This window comes from Scylla paramamosain, chromosome 6 (genome assembly GCF_035594125.1).
Source record: "Scylla paramamosain isolate STU-SP2022 chromosome 6, ASM3559412v1, whole genome shotgun sequence".
Taxonomy (NCBI): Eukaryota; Metazoa; Arthropoda; class Malacostraca; order Decapoda; family Portunidae; genus Scylla; species Scylla paramamosain.
This window is the reverse complement of record NC_087156.1, coordinates 22,734,497-22,741,996: the sequence shown is the minus strand read 5'-3', so window position 1 is coordinate 22,741,996 and position 7,500 is coordinate 22,734,497. Positions and strand designations below refer to the sequence as shown.

The following is a 7,500-nucleotide window of genomic DNA, read 5'->3' as shown; positions in this document are numbered from 1 at the left end:
CCTCCTCCTCCTCTTCCTCCTCCTCCTCCACCTCCTCCTCCTCCTTCCAGTGCTGTTATTCCTCCCTCTCCTTTCCCAGCACGGCTCTCTGCCTCCCACCAAGGCGAGGTAACGACGACTATCAGTCTCTCTTTGTTCATTGAATGTCTTCCAGATGAATAAAATCAATAAATAGATCTAAAGTTGGAAATATGAGGCTGAAGACGCGGGGTGCTGAGGGAAGCATCAGCCTCCACCGCCAGGCTGCCGCTGCCCCGCGAGGAAACTACCTGAATAATGCGTTTTTAGCTGCATAGGTTGGGAATGGCGAGCTGGAACGTGTGTGTAGCTCTCTCTCTCTCTCTCTCTCTCTCTCTCTCTCTCTCTCTCTCTCTCTCTCTCTCTCTCTCTCTCTCTCTCTCTCTCTCTCTCTCTCTCTCTCTCTCTCTCTCTCTCTATCTTGCTCGTGTATTTATTTGCGTATTGCTTTGTGTGTATTAATCTGCCTGTAATTCCTAATCCATTTATGTATTTTTTTCACGGCTCCGCAGCGCAAGGGAGTAATGAGGTGGAGTAAGCGGCGGGTGTGGATGTGGACGCCTCCCCCGCCCCTGCACCAGCCCACCCACTCCCCCTCCTGCTCCTTAATGATCACATCTCCGGGAGGGTTACTGCCGCGGGGGATTTTTTTACCCCCTCTTTTTCCAGCGCCACACACACACACACACACACACACACACACACACACACACACACACACACACACACACACACACACACACACACACACACACACACACACACACACAGCATAAAGGCAAGCAGTTCACCCTGAGACTCGACCATTACAGTAACAGAGGCAAAACTGCTCTGCATTTGGCGTCCGTCGCGCTGGACTGTTCTCTCCCAGCCATGACAATATCAGCAAAACAATAACGTGTAGGAAAGAATATACGCCCAAGAAAAGTGCGGGATAAAAATACTGGCAGCAATAGAAAAGTAACAAAGAAGGTGCTTGTATAATCGCAGCGGTATAAGCAGGACATGAAGGGGGAAGGAGCCGTGACGCCCCTTCCCTGTTGCTGCTGATCAGAAGGACACCTCGCCGCTCCTTCACGTGTCCTTACTCTGCTGGGGAAGGAAAAACACTAACATGCTTGGTGCGCGATGTTAATCCGTCTGTTATCTCCCCCTAATGCAGCACCCCTTCACCCCTGCCTTGTATCCTTAGCTACCCTGTCTCCCCCTACCCCCCATGTGGTCGGAATCATAATGCATTCGGGTGACATCGCCGGCCGGAAGTGGAGAGCCATTGGCCAAGTTCGCTTTCCGGCCGTTCTCGGTTAACCCACGGTAATGTGGCTCCCGCTGGCACCTTCTGGCCCATCGCTCACGCCGGCGAGGGAGAAGGAGGAGAGTGAGTCTGCACAGCACCGCGGGAGTGTTGATCTAAGGCTTCGTGACGGTTCCGGCGCCCGGGGTGATGGCGATGTGAGCAAAGTGAGCGATGTGCCCTGCATACACCACCCACACTCCCACTCTCGCGCCATTGCACCTTACTCTTAGGGTCGTGACGACAGCCCTGCCACGCCACGCTGCTCATCGCACTCCTTACTCATATTTTTCCGTAATATTTTAAAATGTATGCACTCACCGTAAGGTGGCAATCGTTGGTGTGGCGCAGAACTGCGCACTAAAGGAGAGACTTTGTCGCTCTAAACTTTTTATATGATTTCCCTTCGCTATAGGCTACACTGATTCTGCTGACTCGATAAAGGGAGGAACTTTTTATCACCACTGAAACAAAAACAGGCGATTCGTGAACATGCGCTTCCCATCGCCAGCACAGGCGTCCCCTTCGGAAGGTAGAGGCCGAGGGGACGCTTCCTTTTACGAGCGTGCCTTTCCCCGCGATACAGCTTCGTAAACTGCGAGGAAGGAATTCATTGAATATTTACCACCTTGAGAAATGATGAATAGAGACCATGAATCAAGAACTTTCCGTAACATTCTACTGGAAAATGTTGTGCCACGTACCGTAGACTTACCGCCAGAACCCTTCACTACAACACACACACACACACACACACACACACACACACACACACACACACACACACACACACACACACACACACACACACACACACACACACACATACACCATCATGCGCCACAAAGACTCACCAGGCAGGGAGGCCGCGAGCAGCACCAGCAGGATGACCAGCTTGGTGGTGGGGTGCCCGAGGGGGCCATGGTCAGGATACTGTCCGTAGCGCCTCTGTAGGGATCAGGGGGCCGTGTAGAGGAGCTGTAGGGAGGCTGCTGGGGGAGGGTGCTGCGGGGCGTCCCACGAACCCCTCTTAGCCTTCCTCCTCCTCCTCCTCCCCGTGCTCCGTCTTGCAGCTCAGGACGACGCAATGGACTCTGTCTGATACATTGGTTGCTGACTCGCGTTCTCGGCCCTCTCGTGGTGCCGGTGTCCCCGTCTGGTTCTTGTCCCTGCGTTACTGGCGTCGCGCGTCACACTCAGACCACTGTCACATCAAAGCTCGGCAGTAACGAATCGGAAGTTTCATTCACTTTTATCGCCGAGTTACTCTAATCAACCTGGAATGAGAAAAAGAAAATAGATTAACTGTTGACAGTGCAGATGATATATAGTGACTCTAATCATCATAACGCCGAGTTTATGGAATATTTAGGCTATTGTGAAGTAATTAGCTTCATTTATTCTTCTATGATATCGCGGACGAGCATTACAACTGAGTGTTCCATCCTCCGCCGCCCCTTACCTTTATCTATACACACACACACACACACACACACACACACACACACACACACACACACACACACACACACACACACACACACACACACACACACACACACACACACACATTTTCCCATGTTTACTTCATCTCGCCGTAGTCTCGTCTCGTCCTTACCTGTCTCCCTCCCTCCGCCTGCTCGTCTCGGCGCTGCAGATCACCTCTCATATAAGACAAGTTATTCGCTCTCTTCCACACCCGCCCACCGCATCCCAGACCCCGCTTCCCCCCTCCTCTTGCTTCTCCTCTGAAGCGCCATCGTTCTTCCCTCCCCTGATACGCTCGGAATCCCTCTGAAACAAGTGTAAGCTATTCATTTTTGTTTTCATTACTAGCCCACACCTGCCCTCCTCCCCTGCACCTGCGCCCCTCCATCCCCCTGTGCCTCTTCCTTTGCATATTCCTCACTGTACCGACGGACACCTCCCACACCGTGCTGCAAGGTTTATTTTTTTCTCTCTCTCTTTTTCTCTCTCTCTCAGCGTGCTTTCTTCCTTTCCCTCATTATCCTTGGTGCTTTCTTCTTTCCTTCACTCTCCGCCGCATCCTGCGTCCTGCTCTCTTTGGCGTCTTCCTTCCCAGGTCCTTTTTATCGAAACTTTTCCAGTCAGTAATTCACTTTTACTGCCCCTGTTAGTTCTTCTTCCCTCTCCTTTCACCTCCCTCCACTCACTCCCACTGTTCCCGCCCTTCCATTCGCCTCTGTTATTCCTCCACCTGCCACTTCCTTTTCCTAATACTTCTCTTTTCTGATTTTACCCTGTTTTTTTTATTTTTATTTTCCGCTTTCATTCTTTCTTCATGCTGCTTCCTATTCTCTCTCTCTCTCTCTCTCTCTCTCTCTCTCTCTCTCTCTCTCTCTCTCTCTCTCTCTCTCTCTCTCTCTCTCTCTCTCTCTCTCTCTCTCTCTCTCTCTCTCTCTCTCTCTCTCTCTCTCTCTCTCCGAGCCTCTCATCTCCCCTTGGTCTTCAGTTTCTCGCAGGTGATGGAGGAAGTTTGGTCGTTAAGGTAGATATTAATTAAGAGACAGACTCTGATCTCTGTCGGAAATATGGTTGTGAGGGCATTCACGATTCTGGTTCGCCCCTTACACGCTCTCTCTCTCTCTCTCTCTCTCTCTCTCTCTCTCTCTCTCTCTCTCTCTCTCTCTCTCTCTCTCTCTCTCTCTCTCTCTCTCTCTCTCTCTCTCTCTCTCTCTCTCTCTCTCTCTCTCTCTCTCACACACACACACACACACACACACACACACACACACACACACACACACACACACACACACACACACACACACACACACACACGTACACACACATATACACACAGACACACACAGAGAGAGAGAGAGAGAGAGAGAGAGAGAGAGAGAGAGAGAGAGAGAGAGAGAGAGAGAGAGAGAGTGATTAATGTTGAGAGTGATAACAACAACGATTCTTGAAATATATTAAGAAAATGAAAGAGCAAATAAATCAATAAACAGATAAATGTCAAGTTAATACCGCAAAACGGTGAGGTACGATACGCCAAGAAGTGTTCAGGTCGCCTCCGCTGCGTCCTGTTTATAGCCGGCGCTCAGTGACGGCTTGGAAAAGAAAAAAATTGCCCTGGACAAGATCGGCTCCGGGACAATAAAAGAAAATCCTCCCTTCACAGTGCAAAACTGACGGCTCCCTCGCCCGCGGGAGGTAAGAGGATCATCAGGCGGGATGGGAGGGGATGCGGCGCCGACCGACAGCCTGTTCCACATTTTTGGCTGTGGAATGGAAAAAAAGAGCGATATGTTAAGCTTCTCTGTAAGACTTGTGACAGCAGCAGTAATACAACATTGGCTTGTTCGTGTAACTTTTATTCCTTGTTCTCGTATTTCAGTGCACTGTGAGTCACAACAGGTGCGATATTCCAAGCCTCAGGCGAGAAGACTATTTATATATCGCTACTTACGTGCCGCACGTTTTACCTCTGTAACCTATTTCTAGGCGAGCTTCCTGGTGGCGGCGGCGGCGGCGGCGGCGACAGCAGCAGCGGTGAGGTGGACTAAGTGCCCAGCCCACCTTTGTGGGACATGATAAGAAACGCTGCTTACCATTGAGTTCAAATACCTAAAAAAAAAGAATAATACCTTACATGAAAGTTTTTTTTTCTTTTATGCATAAGCGTTTTTCTCTCCCCGCGACCATTGCCAAAGACTTCCACACTACTTTGTGTGTAGCCTATCCGATTGATCTCGAAATTGAGTTACTGCATCATAATAGCAAACAAATGAATGAAAATCTCCAGCCGTCAGTAATGTCCGTTGTGCAGCACAGTGAGGCGTGGGGCTGACTGGGAGCACAGCGATGTACCACCAGGCGGGCGAAGACTGCACGACGCATCTCTTTTCTTTTGTCCTTTTCAGCGGATCGGAATTTTAATTAAACTCCAAGATTGTTTTCAGCCCTTGATTAATGGAGAGAGATTTGTGACGAAAATATTCTTTGGAAAGTCGTGAAATTCTCATGAAATCTCTGTGATAGTTAATTGTGGAGCTAGAGTTGTGACCGAACAGCCTCATAACACCAAGGTGTCACCTTGGTGTTATGAGGCTGTTGACGAGACGCAATACCAGATGACGGGTGGCGCCAGGCTGTGTTGAAAGGGTAAGATTTTTTTCTCTTTTATCTTTGAGAGTGTTTACAATTCCTGAATTTTGCTGAAACAGTAGTCCTGCGTCACCTTCCCGGCACCCTCTGCAACTCACGTTACAAACATCCTGTTCACACACGTTGAGACGCATCAAGTGGCCTCCCTCCATATGTAATGCCGGCAGCTGTTTTATTTTGTATGTCGTGTGTGTGTGTGTGTGTGTGTGTGTGTGTGTGTGTGTGTGTGTGTGTGTGTGTGTGTGTGTGTGTGTGTGTGTGTGTGTGTACACACACACACACACACACACACACACACACATATATATATATATATATATATATATATATATATATATATATATATATATATATATATAGATAGATAGATAGATAGATATATAGATATAGATATAGATATAGATATATATATAGATAGATGGATAGATAGATATATGAAAGAGTCCTGGATTAGTAAACTATAGCACTTATGTTGACGAATGTGTGAGTGCATGACATGAGGGAGAACACCTCTGACGCCTCCCTCAGGTCAGCGCCACGCTTCCACCACAACACGGAGGACGCTGCGAGCACCGTCGCCACCGTCAAGTACTGGAGTAATATCTTAAGGCGTACTCCTATTTTTTTTATATGTATTTCAGTTCCACGCAGAGCCGAGATTGGCCATGTATATCATATAGCATTGCTTAGCCAAACTTCAGACACCGTCCACAGTCATTGTCTTCCTATCCGGCCTGAGCAGCTGATAAGCCTATGTATTGTATTTCATTAACATCCGTAAAAGAGAGAGAGGCGCCTTTAAGTATCAGTAGACCGTAACAAACACGCCCGCCACTGCCGGGGGGCCACCACGCCAGTCTCCGTATGCAGGGAGCGCGGGGAGGGACGGCCGCTGACGAAGAGTGAGAGGATGACTACAAACTCTAGCAAATAAAGGAAAACTGCTGTGACTATTAGAACCTTGTGCGAGAGAAGAAGGCGGATGTTATTGGGCAAAGAGGAGGGAATACAGTGTGTGAACAATGGGCAGTGAGGGTGGGTCGTGGTCTGGATGTGGGTGGATACCGATATGGGGAGGAGCAGGGTCTGTCCCGTCGCCGCCGCCATCACCACCACCACCACCACCACCACCCCGCCAAGAGTTGAGTTTGGAGAGCATCAATTATACGTCTTTTCTGTTGCTGCCAGAGTGAGTGGAGAGAGTCAGTAAAGGCACGAATTTCCTCCAGGCAGTGTTGCCAAGTCTGACATGTGTAAGTTTTGTTAGTTAAATTTGTTAATCTAATCTCATTCATGGTGCGTCACATATTGCATTGGGCAAGACTCCTCCGCCCGGCCTTGATGGAGCTTTGCAACCTCCTACTCGAGATAGTTGTGTGATATATATATATATATATATATATATATATATATATATATATATATATATATATATACGAGGTGTGTCATTAAAGTTCCAGGACTGGTGCCACACAAGTTTTATTTCACATCCAGGCTACAAACTATAGGTTATCTCCTTCGAAGTAATCCCCCTGGCACCGCATGCACTTGTCCATCCTTCTCTGCCAGGCTTGCATGCACTGCTGGAAGGATTCTTGCGGGATGCTCCTCAGCTCCGTCGTCACGGCCTTTTTGATGTCGTCCGCATCATCAAAACGGGTCCCCTTCATGACCTCCTTGAGCTTGGGGAAGAGGAAGAAGTCGCACGGAGCGAGGTCAGGTGAGTAGGGCGGTTGCTCCAGCACGGCGATGTTCTTCTTGGCCAAGAACTCTCTGATGCTCAGGGCATTGTGAGCAGGCGCATTGTCGTGGTGAAGCAGCCACGAGTTGCCCTGCCACAACTCCCGCCTCTTCTCGCGCACTGCACGAAGCAGACGCCGCAGTACTTCTTTGTACACATGTTGGTTGACTGTCTGGCCCTGTGGCAAGAACTCGCAGTGGACGATGCCCCTCACATCGAAGAAAGCGATCAACATGACCTTGAAGCTGGACCTGGACTGCCTTGCTTTCTTCGGCCGTGGCGACGCCGGACTCTTCCATTGAAGGCTCTG

At 49.3% G+C, this 7,500-nt stretch overlaps 1 protein-coding gene and 1 long non-coding RNA gene across 3 annotated transcripts in view; one reads left to right on the top strand and one right to left on the bottom strand.

Moving 5' to 3' along the window:
- Positions 1-7,500, top strand: part of LOC135101440 (uncharacterized) — a 204,395-nt gene that overhangs the window by 134,658 nt on the left and 62,237 nt on the right. The window lies entirely within an intron of this gene.
- LOC135101438 (carcinoembryonic antigen-related cell adhesion molecule 6-like) overlaps positions 1-7,500 on the bottom strand; it is a 120,469-nt gene that overhangs the window by 80,085 nt on the left and 32,884 nt on the right. For both annotated transcript variants that reach the window (XM_064005390.1, XM_064005389.1), the window contains one exon: positions 2,167-2,589. The gene's annotated coding sequence lies outside the window, so the exon portion shown is untranslated. The remainder of the gene's footprint in view (positions 1-2,166; positions 2,590-7,500) is intronic.